The 15845-nt window shown below is 34.2% G+C and overlaps 1 protein-coding gene and 1 long non-coding RNA gene across 4 annotated transcripts in view; one reads left to right on the top strand and one right to left on the bottom strand.

The window, feature by feature from the left end:
- LOC141386380 (uncharacterized) overlaps positions 1-15845 on the bottom strand; it is a 161905-nt gene that overhangs the window by 33607 nt on the left and 112453 nt on the right. The window lies entirely within an intron of this gene.
- The window catches only part of cacna2d2a (calcium channel, voltage-dependent, alpha 2/delta subunit 2a), a 584267-nt gene continuing 568763 nt past the window's right edge, over positions 342-15845 (top strand). For all 3 annotated transcript variants that reach the window (XR_012407349.1, XM_073952940.1, XM_073952943.1), the window contains exon 1: positions 342-525. The gene's annotated coding sequence lies outside the window, so the exon portion shown is untranslated. The remainder of the gene's footprint in view (positions 526-15845) is intronic.

The raw sequence follows: 15845 nt of genomic DNA, 5'->3' as shown, positions 1-15845 counted from the left end.
TAAGTCATTTAGATTTAAAACGCATAATTTCTAATGTAATTTAATCAGACTTAAATTTTAATTTAAAGGATGTGGTTTATGTAATATTTTAGCTTTTTTTACATGTAAATGATATTGTATCCCTAAACGTTAACGTTTATCAGATGAATGGAAATAAATGTAACACAATCAGCTTTTAAATAAATTAAATATTTATGTTCAGGGAAAGCAAACTCACCTCGCACTTATTTGCATGTGCGAATTCTGTCCAATAAAAAGCTTCCTTTTGGCTTAGATTGATTTTACCACGCCCCCCTGACCTAATTAGCTAATAAAAGTCCAGGTGTGGCGCTGCCTAAGCCAGTTACCTGTTCAAAAAAGAATGACGGAAGATGTGCTTTGGCCGAACAGTTTTTTTTTTTTTTAGTAAGAATTGTATCAGTAGGAAAACCAACATGAATTAATCGCTTAAAACTGTGAGGATGAATAATTAAACCCAACACAATGTTTGAGGAGTATCAAAACAAGATAGGCCTATGTATTAAGGTAAGAGGTTTTGTTAGTCGCTTGGCAAGAAGCAACACAAACTTGTTATATACACCTAGTTGGCCGCTAGATGACAGTAGAAGCACACTATTAAGTACACTACGATGACGACTGACTGGTAACATCATGGATATCATCCCAATTCAGTTCGGGTTGTGGGTCTAATGAAACAGCACAAATCCTGATCAATCCGGATTGTTTTGGCCAGACGTGGATGTGTTTGCGTGCTGTTTAGCGTGTTTTGTTTCCTTGTTGGGTTGATCTGACTGGATTTGTAGGTGCTTTTGTGCTTGAGGCTAATTATGGATCTCTCAATAGTCAAAAAAAAAGTCTTTTTTGTAAGACTTCGGTTTGTATTTGTTATAGCACACGTGTCAATAGCATTTTACTCATACTGTTAGTAATTTCATTGCTTAATATGGTTCTTCCTATGATAATTTCATGTATTCTTATGTAGTTTTATATATAGGCCCACACGGAATCTGAGTGCTCAGATTTTTGGCCAATCAAATCGGTGTTTACTTGTGTAAATGTGTAAATTTATATTTACTCAGTTTTTAGATTAATTTCTGCAATATTATTGACTGATATGAGTTAATGATACAGTTTTAAAGTAATATTTCCTGTCTTTTAGTTGATATACTATATGATAGACCTGCTTTATCAAATAAATTGATATAATTGGATTTGCATTGTAAACATTAAAGTTAAAAAGGTAATATTTATTATTTCATAAAAGTTTTGTGTTGATACTCAAAATCATTCTATTTTTTTTTTTCTGAAAATGTTCAGCAGAAATACCAAGGAATGTCCGCAGTTTCTGTCTGGCCCTAGTTATAGACCATTTTAATGAATGTAAACAATGATAATAATAATAATAATAATAATAATAATTAATAATTTAAATTGCATAGCTTAGGAGAATCCAAAAAGGTCTATATATTGATAAATAATAATATAATAGCTGGTATAACGTTAAGTTATGATTAACTTGCCTTTTGTTGCAGTTATAAGATAGTTTGACAAGGCAGGAAATGTTTATGGACATCACATTGAAAAGGACTAGCTTATACAGTGTAAAAATTATTGCTACCTTGTGTTTGTTTGTTTTAAAGTTTGTAAAACTTTTCTAGTCAAATGAACTTTCATCAAACAAACTGACTAAGGTAAACGTTGTATAGCTTAATTTGTTTTAGGTAAAACACAAATAACTTTTTAAAATAAGATAAAGTAACAGACAAACATTTGTAGTTATGACTTTTTGTTTTATTTATTTTTATTTTTTTGCAGTGTACCATTTTTTTTTTTTGCAGTGTCCCTCAAGGTTCTTCCAAGACAGCAGTTTTTTTTTTCCTTCAGGGAATTTTAGGAAAAAAAAAACATTATTGTAATCAGAGATGATTATGGTAATCTCCCCATCATGCTGCATTATGTTTGTAAAAATTGGAATGATTTAAGCTCTTTAGTTTTGACCTAGAGGTCAGAGAGACCTACAGTAGTTCACTGTTAAGGGTGTATGTCTCAGCGGAAACAGGAGTACAGAAAATGCATCCAATCAGACTTTTGAACAAAATGTTTTTTTTTTTTTTTTTTTTTTTTTGAAGAACGGGGGTCCAAATCTGAGTAAAAAGATCGTAGATGAATTCAGAACTGAGAAAAATCCATTTTTTTTTTTCACGTTTCTGTGCATAAGAAGTCTATTATTTTGCATGTAAATAATACATGTATTGAAACAACCATTGTTTATAATCTATAGCTTTACACTCATGTCCTGATTTGGTCAGTTACCAAAGTAAACATTGTAATGTATTGCATGGATAATATACCTCTAAATATGGTGTTCCACGTATTTGTTCTGTCTAAACCACAGGAAGAACTGCTAAATCGTTTAGAGGACTTTGTGCAATATTTTGACAAACCAAATTTAATAGGTGGTAAAATATACAAATGAGCAGTATTAAATATGATATTAGCCTAATATTTCATCTGCTTGACTGGAAATGGTAAGAACAAACATGAATATTTTCAAAATTCTTGCCCTGGAAATACAAATTTAGTTTGACCAATCACAAACACAGATGCGTAGAAAGAGTCCCTTTTTTTTTTTTTCTTTTCTAGATTTTTTTACTAACTTTTGGTGGTCTATTTGTGTTCCGACTGATTAATACAACCCAAAGCATAACTATTTGGTCATTTTCATCAGCATAGTATGTAGGTTTCTGTAAGTTCAGTAGCAGGGTTAACATTCTGCTCTCCAATATTTATCATAAATTATAAAAACACACTAGAAAATTGGTTAGTGAGATTTCATCAAGTAGTCGACTAATAATTTTAAATGTAGAGGCTGCTTTCAGGTTCATCTGAATGTAAATGAATAGGCTTTTAGTTGTTGAATGACTAGTCAACTGCAAGCAACCCATAGAAGGTGTTTGTTTCAGTATTTCATTGTAATCAGACTGTTAATCAGTTGAACAACCAAATAAATGTAACCAAGGACTATAAAACTAAGTCATAAGTGCCATTTTTTTTTTTTTTAATTTTGAGATTTATACATCATCTGAAAGCTGAATAAATAAACCTTCTATTGTTTGTTCAATTTGGCTGGGAAAAAAAACTACTTGAATATCTAGAATCTGAAGGTATAAAAAAAAAGCTAAATATTGAGAAATTAACAAATTTATCCAAGTTAAAGGTCCCATGATTTAAAATGTGCATTTTTATTTGATGTTTGTCTTTTAATCTGAACTAAAACTCAAAGACGGGGAACTCCCCTCCCCTTTCTTAAAAAAAAACAGCCAATAGCATTTTGTTTTATCACAACTCTGTGAGGTATCACAACATCAGTGAGAGTGGCTGAGCTCGAGCACATCAAATTAAAAGCAAATGAGAAGCGTCTTGAAGGGGTGGGGCATGTCAGATACTAGAGAGCTTTTGATTGGTCAGATGATATGATGAGAAACTGAAGTTGGAGATGACATGAATAAATCCATGATTAATGATTAAACTCATCCTGTGGGATTTATAAGCATTTTGAGAAATGAGGACGTCACCAATGTCCTCATATTTCACCTCCTTTTTGTAATATCTGTGCAATACCTATGTCATTATAAAGATTTTTGTCCCGATATGTCTTAAAAACACGTACACGCACACATGCACCTGCCAGTACCTGACTATATTGTTGTTGTTTTTGTTGTTTCATTTTCTTTGTATTTGTATGATCCCAATTTTTTACCTTTTTGCATATTCTATTAAAAAAATACAAAATAAATACATTTTAAAAATAAATATACATTATTTGTAAATTCACAGAACCTTTAAGCTCTTAGCAATGCATATTACTAGTAATAAATTAAAGTAATTTTTGAAGTAATTATATTTGAATAATTTCCAGTTATATCGGCGGAAGCTGATCTTTATTCAGTGTTCTGTTGATTTACGCCATAAAATAATCGATCATTCAATAAGTATTTTTTGCTATTTTCAAAAATATATCAATGCAACATGATGTTTTGTGGTCCAGACTCCAGGGTAATAAATGTGGTTGATTGCAATAGAAACCGCATACATAAATGGTCGGTTCACTGATTAAGAGAAGAGAAACTTTACATTTTGGGTAATCTTGTCTTTGGTGAGAGAGTTTTCAGCATTCGTGAGATAAGGGTAAACAAAGGCGGTTAAATTTAGGCTCTCTCCCATTCCCCCAGAACTGATTGTATTGACCCAAAGTCACACATTTAGACCGATAAGCAGCCGCAGAGGGTGATAATAGACGTCCCTTTGCAACTTCTGTGTTTTATCGGCCAGGAACCTGGAACAGTGGTCCCTGAAGACAATTCGGCACAGTTTGAGAGACGTTCAGTGTGTACAAAATTGTAAAAATGCTGCTTTTAACTGTTATGAGGTTGGTAACATTTAGTCTACTTAAAGGGAAAGTTCAATCAAAAAAAAAAAAAAAAATCACAATTTATTCACACTCAAGGGGTTCCAAATCTTTGAGTTTCTTTTTTTTTTTCTGTTGAACACAAAAGAAGATATTTAGAACAATGTTGATAATTTGTAGCCACTGGCAATCATAGTAGGAAAAAAAAAAAAACGAAGTCAATGGCTAAATCTTGTAGAAATATTCTTCACAATATCACCTTTTGTGTTCAGCAGAGGAAATAAATTGAAACCGGTTTGGAAAAAGTGGAGGATGAGTAAATTTATAGAATTAGCATTTTTTTGGGGGGGGGGGGGGGGGGGGGGGGGGTGAGGTGGTGAACTATCCCTTTAAAAATCCTAATCTGGTCTATTTCGAAGGTTGTGTTGATGTATGCAGTTAAACTTTAAATGAATACTTGCATTAAAATTGTTTCTGAAAGAATATTTTATGTTAAAGTCCGCATCTACAGTATTAGGGTTGGGTCGATAGAGGATGCCATTGTCTATCGCCGATGGCTAGGCCCACCCGGAATATGTGCGTGCAGAATTGCACAGATTTTCCGCAGAATTGCACAGATTTTTAGCCCATCAATAATTCTGTTCTTTTACTTGAGTAAATGTGTATACATGTATATTTATTCAGGTTTTTTTAATTCATTTCAGTAATATTGACTAATGTTCATCTGATTTTTGTACAATGACGTTTGTACAGTTACATTTTCTGTCTTTTACTTCATATATTAAATGACAAACTTGCTTTATTTACCAAATAAAGTGAATCTAATTGGATTTGCTTTTTAAACATTTAAATAAGTTAAAAAGATAATATTTTTTATTTCATACATGTAAGGTTTTAGTTATGATACTCCCAAAATAATTCTGCAGACTTTTACCCAAATTCACAGCAGAAATAGCAAAAAACATCCGCAGATTCCGTCTGGCCCTACCGATGGCTGATAGAAATCACAATGCTGAGCCGGCATCCCGAAATAACATTTTAGAACGAAAACAATTCACGGCCACACTGGCGTTTCATCTAGCATTTCTGAAGAGCCCTCCTTCCACACAATACCGCTGAAAATGCGCATCGCGTGACCGCACACACACTCTGTCATGTGCTGCAGCGTTTGCGCGCGCCTGAGTTCCAGCAGTCAGCTGCTTTGAGCACAAAACCTCAAAGAGCAGTGCACATCTAACAGTTTGTCAAGGATGTTTCACTGGATGGTGTCTCGCTATAGTTGTTACTCTTCGGTCTTTTGAATATATCAGGTAACTTGTCACAGCATCAGTACACTGCTTCAATCTTTCGCTTTCATGCTTGTATTTTAGCAAAAACCTCAGATGTTGGTTGATTTCTGTTGGTTTTTACCAACCAAGTTTGTCGACGCCATTATAACGACACAGATCACTCCGCCTATTCATGCTAGAGTCCTGTGGAAAAGTGATTGACGGGTGGAAATTTGTGTGTGACTTATCCTTATTTTTGACTTGGTTATTGGTAAAACAAAGACCATGCGGGTCAGGTAGTTGAAACGGTAGGCTACAAATAATGAATTCATTATGAATTAATTAATTATTTATTAATGATTAATTCACCGCCGCCTTGTGACGATGCCATCGTCTATCACAATTTTTCACATTAGACTTCAAATTAGTCGACATCCCCCAACCTTTTACAGTAAAATATTAAAAGGCTGCATTAGAAAACACAGTTAAAAAAATTGTTGCACTTTATTTTAAGGTGTACTTGTTACAGCATAACTATTCATTCAACTACTGAGAATATTAACATACCTCGGGTAAGATTGTGGGATTAACTGTAATTAGTAGTAAGCTCACAGAATGTGTAACAAGGACACCTTGATGTGTTACCAAACAGTTTTTAATATAGATATGCATCATTACTCAAATCTTTGCCAAATTCTAATATGCTGAGTTGTGGCTCAAGAAAACCTCTTATTGTAGAAAACTGTGGTGCACACTTTAGGTCTACACTGAAATATGCTGGGTTATTTCAACCCAGTTGTGGGAAAAACACAAACAAAAACTGATTGGTTAACTATTTACAATTAAGTGTATTGGCCCAAATGAAACAATATTTGGATTTGTCCAGATGTTTGTCTGGAAATAACCCAACATTTTGTTTAGAGTGCATTTCTAATTTTACAAGATTTTCAAATAAATGGTGTTAAATGAACTTCATATTAATCACAAAAACAACATTGTTTTTAAAATTTATAGAAACTAAGCCATTATTAAAAAATATCGGAATTCAATAAAGTAAAAAGAAATGAGGAATTAAAGGAAGGAATTAAAAAAGATGATACATTAAGGATCATGAATCGCTGGAGTAATGGTGATTTTTAAAAAATGGCAGGAATAAAACAAGTTCTTTAATTCTAATCAAAGTTATTTTTAAAATTGTAGTAATATTTATGAATTATTCCAATCTTTTGACCGAATGGATATTGAATATATTGCACCTCATGGAAGCATAAATGCCATCTGATGGACCTGTTTGAAAGCAATCCATTCATTCATTTTCATTCAGCTTAGTCTATATTTCAGAGGTCGCCACAGGGGAATGAAGAGGCTACTATTTCAGCATACGTTTTTCACAGCAGATGCCCTTCCAGCCACAACCCAGTACTGAAACACCCATATTCACACACTCATACACTACGACCAATTTAATTTATCCAATTGACTTATAGCACATGTGTTTGGTCTGTGGGGGAAACCAGAGCACCCAGAGGAAACCTACACCAACATGGGGAGAACATGCAAACTCCACACAGAAATGCAAACTAGCCCAGCCAGGACTTGAAGCAGTGACCTTGTTGCTGTGAGGTGACCGTGCTACCCACTGAGCCACCATGCCACCAGAAGCAGTCATTACTTTTGAAATTCAACAAAATGACAAAATTCCCCATTAATTAACGCTACCATATCTTTCAGATACTCTTCTAACCTTTCCCACATGTATTTCTGCTTCTCTCGCTCATCTATTTTCTTGCATGTCGTGACCTGAGTCTCATTCTTGGTCATGCTTTGCCTTCCCCTGCTGTTTGGTGGTCTGGCAAGCACCGGCATCCTCATCTCACTCACTCACCGCTTTTTAATAAGCGCTTGGTCACGCTCGGCCTCTGTCCTTCAGAAAGACTGCATGTGGAGACATTCTTTCTTCACCCATTGCCTCACATCTCTGCTCTCTCATTTTTGTAGAGGTGTAGACCTTTTGGACATGAGAAATGATTCAAATGATGCTTGTACTTATGTTTAAAATACTTAAAGGCATAGTTTACCCAGAGGTGAACGTTTCCTCAAGTGGTTCTTAAATTTTCTTCTTTCTTTTTCTTATTTGAACAAGATATTCCGAAGAACGCTGGATGAAAGCAGCTATCCATAGTAGGAACAAAATTACTATGGACATCAATGGCTGTTTTTTTCCAATACTCTTCATTATAAATTCCTTTGTGTACAACAGAAGTAACATCAAAAAGATGTAAAGGAAGAATGAATGCTTTATTCAGCAGGTTGGATGCTTTTGATTTTAGTTTTTTTTTGTGAACATAGTAAACATAGACTTCAATCTTAGCCAGTTTCTCAGACTTAAGCGTCTAGTTTGGATACAGATGATTTGTTGTATGCCCTATGTATCTAAATATTTAGATTTATGGATGTGAATTGCATGTTAAATTTTTTTTTTATTATTAAATCAATAAAATAAGTGATTCTTGACCACAAAAACGGGTAATTCTGACAATAGCTAAAAATACATTGTAAAAAGGCATAGCAGAAATCATCAGAATATCAAGTTATTTTAGGTCCATAAGAATGTTAGGTTCGGTATTATATTACTGTAGATATATCAACTTATTTTTATTAGTAATGTGCATTTATTTATTTAGACAACTTTTAAAGGTGATTATTTTCCCCTCAGCATTTAGATTTTTTTTAACCCTCAGATTTTAAATATTGTCCTATCCTAATAAAGTTAACATTAATAGAAAGCTTGGTAATGGAATGGAAAATGAACTAATGTGAGGCTTTTTTGTCAGTAATGTATAAAAATGTTATAAAAAATAAATTAAAAAAAAAATAAAATATTTGCCAGAATAATACTCAAATATATTTATATATATTTTCCTCAATACTCATGTGAGCTTTTATTTTTCATAACTAAAGTGGAAAATTACACTGAAGTGTTGCATGCATAACTGTTTCAAACTATTTATTTGTGTTGAATTTAAACAAATTAAGTTTAATAATGTTCAACTTAATTTGTTTGTTTAAATTCAACACAAATAAATTGTTTACAACCACTTAACGTAAACTTTTTTTAGTAAATCCAAGTAATCATCTCTGAATAATTTTTCAGTGTACTGAAGAGCTTTACTTACTGTAGTTGCATAAGTGCTAACAAACTATTTTTGAGCAGAAACCCATTCATTTCTTTTCCTTCGGCTTAGTCTCTATTTCAGAGGTTGCCACAGTGGAATGAACTGCCAACTATTCCAGCATAGATTTTACGCAGCGGATGCCCTTCCAGCCACAACCCAGTACTGGGAAACACCCATACACACTCATTCACACACACGTACACTATGGTCAATTTAGTTTAGCGCATGCATTTGGATTGTGGGAGAGCACTCTGAGGAAACCCACGCCAACACCGGAAGAACATGCAAACTCCGCATAGAAATGGCTCCTGGCCCAGTCAGGACTCGAACCAGCAACCTTGGTGTGAGGCGACAGTGCTAACCACAGATCCACCGTGCTGCCCTTTGAGCAGAAACTAAACACTTCAATGCATTGTTTCTTTAAAGAAATAAAATTTATTGGTGTTAAATGTTCTGCTTTTTGTGTTTTAAACACACATTGAGTCTGTTAACACTATTTATGCATGATTGGCAAATATGCATCAAATATATGTATGATATATTAGTTTGGATGGAAATAGTATATGCAATTTAAATGCATTAAACTGGTCAATTTACGCCTATACATTTAAGAACTATAGTGTAATGTGAATTACTTTCGCTGTGTTTTTGTCTCTTTCTGAAGTGTGTAATTAAAAGAAACATGTCTAATTTGTTTTGGTCATTATTATGTTTTGCTGTAAACTTGAGTTTGGATGTGGTTTGTGTACTGGCAAAGAAGAATAGCCATCAAATCTGCCAGAAAATGCATCTTATATTCCAGATTTTAGATGCATGAACTTTAGAGGGGGAATCTACATGATGAAATTCATTAGCACTATTTATAGAGCTAAAGTGCTCCGTTTGTGCTTTTGGATGCTTAAGTGCTTAAATAAAACCCTCTCCTGTCTTTATCGATTTAAAAAAAACATGCAATTTAATACAATGTATTTTCCCCATTCAATCCAAACAAGTCCAACTGTTAAAATTATATTCATTCAGTTTAAACATGTAATTATGGTTAGCTGTGAAACAAACTTTATTAGTTAGTTACAATGTATAATAGAATAATGTTATTCATTCCTCATGAGACATTCAAACCATGTAATTACCTAAAAACCTACAGAAAACCATTATAATACATAAATAATTTAATTAACACACAAATCAAAGAAAGAAACAAATAGAAATGTATGACTATTAAAAATATTTTTATTTTATTACCCCGGCTCTTTTGTGCTCGAGTAGACTGGCAATTTTGTGTGAAGATACAAGATGTGCAGCACCTGATACTACGGATACTGGAAGCCTGTGCTGGCATTTCTCCTGCGGTGTTGCTATCAGTGTGTGAAGAACGGGACAAGAGGGTTGCATTAGCAATCCAATACATTGGACAGCACATTGAACACATTTTATAAGTGGTCAGAAACTTGTAATTAACTCCATGAAAGAATAAAGTTACGCTAAAAGCACACCATTGTTTTTCTTGTGAAATTAACAATAAATTTGATATGTGAAATGACCCTCTTCCTTTTGAAATAAAAAAAGTTGGATCCAAGATGGCCGATTTCAAAAAGACCACCATGGTCACCACCCATCTTAAAGTTTGCCCCCTCACATAAACTAATGTGCCACAACAGGGCGTTAATATCACCAACCATTCCCATTTTATTAAGGTGTACCTTAATAGGCCACCCTAGTACTTTTAGGTGAAAAGAGGATTTGTGCAGATGAGATCTAAATAAATCTAGCTCAAAGTCTTTCTCATCAAACTTCAGCCAAGAAGTCTCATGTGTCAACCAATCAAAAGCACTTGATTAAAATCGAATATTGGAGTCAAATACACAATTTGCTCAAAGCGCATTGATGTGTTAATATGCAGACACGTGCCTGCATAATAACTCATTTACCCCCTCAACCACATTTATTAGCATTTCATTTGATAAACCCACTTCTGTCTTCATAATTAATTTAAATACAATTTCTGTTGTGCATTCCCATAGCTTTTATTTTATTCTATACGTGCTACTGGTTTTGAATAAACATTTCTCTCTCCATCTCCTAATGTGGCTAATAAATTGTGTGTTTGCTGTCGGTGTTGAGTCTCTTCGGTGTCCGTCAGGCCGCCGTGCCGCTGAATTGGAGTGACACTGTGGTCACTTATTTGAAAGTGTGCGCTGATTGCTCTCGCAAAAACCGCCAAGCATACTTTTTGTGCGAAAGGATTACAATTTATCTGTGAGGAGAAGAAAGAGTCTCTAATCAACCTTCAGAGAGTTTGTGATGTCACCCGCTTCGGTTATTTGGTGTGTCGTCTGTTATTTGACCTCGGTGTTTGCAGGGGTTTGGGGATGATTTATCAGTTTTCATCTCAGTCACTCATGTATTTGATTTGCATGCTCATTTCTGTGCTGCTTGGGTAATAATAGGATGCATTTTGGGGACTTGGGGTCTGTTTTATTGCTTGTTGACAGTAGTTTGGAACTGCAATGTAAAGTCATGAGTGCTGCATGATGAACATTTAGTACTGCATAATGCTGACTGTTTCATAGTGTTTGAAACTATGCAGGGATGTACTTTTGAACAGTAACATGGTACATTTGTCACAGGGCCATATTTGAATGTCTATTTATTTTATAAAATTTGATATTAATGTTAGCATTTATTTTTACTGTTAAGTTTGTGTATTTTAATGATGATGGTTTTTACTATTACTTTGGTTTTTAAAGTGTTTTTAGGTATTTTAGTACACTCAGAAATAAAGGTACAAGAGCTGTCAATGGGGTGGTATTAAAGGTTTACATTTGTACTTAAAGGGACCATACTGGTATGTTAAAGATGTATTCTCACAGGCCACTTTACTAGGTACAACTGTCCAACTGCTTGTTAACGCAAATGTCTAATCAGCCAATCACATGGCAGCAACTCAATGCATTTAGGCATGTAGACATGGTCAGGACGATCTGCTGCAGTTTAAACTAAGCAATCAGAATGGGGAAGAAAAGTGATTAAGTGACTTTGAACGTGGCATGGTTATTGGTGCCAGACGGGCTGGTCTGAGTATTTCAGAAAATGCTGATCTACTGGGATTTTCACGCACAACCATCTCTAGGGTTTACAGAGAATGATCTGAAAGAGTGAAAAATGAGTGGCAGTTCTGTGGGCGCAAAAGCCTTGTTGATGTCAGAGGAGAATGGCCAGACTAATTCGAGCTAATAGGCAACAGTAACTCAAATAACCACTCGTTACAACCAAGGTCTGCAGAAGCACATCTCTGAACGCACAATATGTCCAACCTTGGTGGATTGGCTACAGCAGCATAAGACCACACTGGGGGCCACTCCTGAGGCTACAATTCGCACAGTCTCACCAGAATTACTAAAAGACGGTTTTTAAAAATTGTTGCCTGGTCTGAGTCTTGATTTTTGCTGCCACATTCAGATGGTAGGGTCAGAATTTGGCGTCAACATGAAAGCATGGTTCCAACCTGTCTTGTATCAGCCTTTTAGGCTGCTGGTGTGGTGTAATGGTGTGGGGGGCATTGGCACACTTTGGGCCCATTAGTACCAATTGAGTATCGTATCAACACCAGAGACTACCTGAGTATTGTTGCTGACCATGTCCATCCCTTTAAGACTACAATGTACCCATCTTCTGATGGCTACTTCCAGCAGGATAACGTGCCATGTCATCAAGGACGAATCATCTCAGACTGGTTTCGTGAACATGACAATGAGTTCACTGTACTCAAATGGCCTCCACATTCACCAGATCTCAATCCAATAGAGCACCTTTGGGATGTGGTGGAACGGGAGATTCACATCATGGATGTGCAGCTGGCAAATCTGCAGCAACTGTGTGATGCTATCAGGTCAATACGGACCAAAATCTGAGGAATATTTCCAGTACCTTGTTGAATCTATGCCATGAATTAAGGCAGTTCTGAAGGCAAAAGGGGTCCAACCCTGTACTAATAAGGTGTACCTAATAAAGTGACCAGTGTACCAAAAATTTTTTAGTACACATTAGTACTTTTTTACGTACTGTTATGTACCTTTGATGTATTAATAAGGACTCTTTAATCACAAATGTGTACTTTTTGAAAAGGTACCACCCCAGTGACAGCTCTCTTACCTTTATTTCTGAGAGTGTATACACTAATGAATATTTTACTACTAAGCTAAAAATAAAATTTAATGCATGTATAATTTTTTTTTCAATTTTTTTCAATTTTTTTTTTTGACAATTAAGTTTTTTCTTTTTTCCAAGAGTTTTATGATTTTAGTTAATGGTAATAATCTTGCATCCAACAGTCATAAGAAGTAAATCCATAATAGTTTTGTAATCTTTTACTTTTTATATATTTATATACTTGTTGAGAAAATTCTCTTCATAAATGTTGTTTTACTTGATTTAAAAAAAAAAAAAAAAAAAAAAAAAAATATATATATATATATATATATATATATATATATATATATATATATATATATATATATATATATATATATATATATATATATATATATATATATATATATATATATATATATAGTACCATCGATGCATTCTATTTGTATTTTGTTTAAAATGATAACCGCTTTTGGATTAGTCTTTTTTTTAAAAAATAAAATAAATAAATTATATACTAATATTATTTGATAACTAAAAATTAATTGTATTGTAATATTCACTTTAATTATAATCTATTAATAGTATTATTTTGTTGTTTATTGTATTTTTGTTGCTATTATTATTATTATTATTATTATTATTATTATTTTACTAATGTGTTGTTGTTGTTGTTGTTGTTATGAATATTTTTTTTTATTATTATTTTCAATATTATTATGATTGTGCTAATACATAAGACTTTAAATTTGTGCAATGTTACAGCATGATCAAATGTGAATGCATTGCTATATGGGATACCATTTTTTTTACATGCAAAAATATATGCATTTGGAGTAAAACATATAGTCTGAGTAAAAGTCAGTTAAAAAAAACTCTGGTAGAGAAGTATTAATCTCTTCGATTACATCATTGTGAAGTGTTTGAGGTTTATGGTCCAAAAAAAAGGATGATTTTCTAACCTAAAACCTCAAGAACTCAAACCACACACATACAAACAGCACGAGCAGGGTCGATTAGAGCTCTTTCCATTTGCACTTCTTTTCTGCACATCATTTTGTTATCCCAGTTTCAGTCAAATTAGCCTGCTCGCTCTTATCACTCACCCCAGTGCATTGTGGGATATTCAGCAAGGCTTTCTTTTTAATTAACTTACAGGCCTTGGAAATATGTGCTTTTTATTTTGAAGAGAAGAGCAGCGAATGAACTTTTCCAGTGTATTTTTTTTTAAAGCATTTTACGGCTGCGATGTATTGTTAATATAGTCATGTCTGAATGCCATTGGGTCTCACTTTGTTGTTTTTATGACTATTATCATAAAATGGAAACATTAAGGTTACATTTTCTGCAAAATATACATTCATATTTATCCAGTTCATTAGGTGCCGTTGTCAGACCTTATATTGGATACTGAGTGCCAATACAAAACTGTAATTGTTTGTGAAAGCAACTGGAAAAAAACATACTGTAATTGTTTTTTGTTTTTCAAAATTTTAAATAAAACCATGGTTGTCAGATTGCTATCTTTATAGGAAGGTACTATTTTTGTATTTGTATTTATTTATTTATTAGGATTAACGCCTTGAGATCTGAATTTCAATTGTCAAAGCAGTAAGTAAATCGGCACACTATCGTCTCAAAACATATTGCAAGAATCAGATTCTTTGTTTTTAGTGAGGACTTGTTGATGCTTTTATCAGCAGCAGGATGGATTACTGTAACAAACTCCTCACTGGGCTTCCCAAAAAGACAGTCAGACAGTTGCAGCTCATTCAGAACGCTGCTGCCAGGATTCTGACCACAACCAGAAAATCAGAGCACATCACACCGGTCCTTAGGTCTTTACACTGGCAGTTACTTCAGAATAGATTTTAAAGTATTAATACTCGTCTATAAATCATTAAATGGTCTAGGACAGGGGTCGGCAACCCAAAATGTTGAAAGAGCCATATTGGACCAAAAAAAAAAACAAAAACAAATATGTCTGGAGCCGCAAAAAACTTAAAAGCCTTATATAAGCCTTATAATGATGGCAACACATGCTGTATGTATTTATATTAGCTATATTAGCCTACTATAAAAATGACTTCGTTGGCTACAAATACATACTGAGCCTTCATGATTAAATGTTCATTTCCCTGCAGTGCATCCTGTAGAGAATGACGCGCCACGTGACTACTCTGTTGTGCGATGCCGTCTCAAGTTTAACTTAATTACAGTCTATTAATGATTTATGTTTAATGTTCAAGTTTAACTTCATTACAATATTAATGAATTGTTTAATGATCAAGTTTAACTTCATTACAATATTATTGCATTATGTTTTGCTTTGATGAAATTAAAGAAATGCAATAAAGAAATCAGATTTTTTTTGTTTTTTTTTTTATTTTGAGGATTCCAAAAAACAACATCAAAATGAACGTGCACAACGTGCCTCTTATCTGGGCAACAAACAGTGCAATAAAACGCAGCCTGCCATTTCCATTTCAAGATCAGCTCGAGTCATTCCTGGGAATGTGCTCAACAAGGAAGGGTCAATCTCCAGGGGTGTGTGTCGAGGAAAGTCAGTCTCGTTTTTTCCTTTCGCAACTCGCAAAATCTGCTCTCAAATGCAGTTTGCATATCAACGATCGCACCTTGTAAATAATCACCGTTGAGTGAGTGATCGGGATGGGCTTCTTTGAATTCTCTCAGGGAGGGAAAATGAGAAAGCGTGCCCCGCTGTACATCTTTGGCAAAGACAGCTTGCGCTCCATGGCGCATCACACAGCCGGCGGTTTGTTTACAACAGCTACCTGCCTGGCATACCGCCCTGCTGATAGAAACGTGTGTCGCAGGCTATGA

Source organism: Danio rerio, chromosome 6 (assembly GCF_049306965.1).
Source record: "Danio rerio strain Tuebingen ecotype United States chromosome 6, GRCz12tu, whole genome shotgun sequence".
Taxonomy (NCBI): Eukaryota; Metazoa; Chordata; class Actinopteri; order Cypriniformes; family Danionidae; genus Danio; species Danio rerio.
This window is presented reverse-complemented; position numbering and strand designations above follow the sequence as displayed.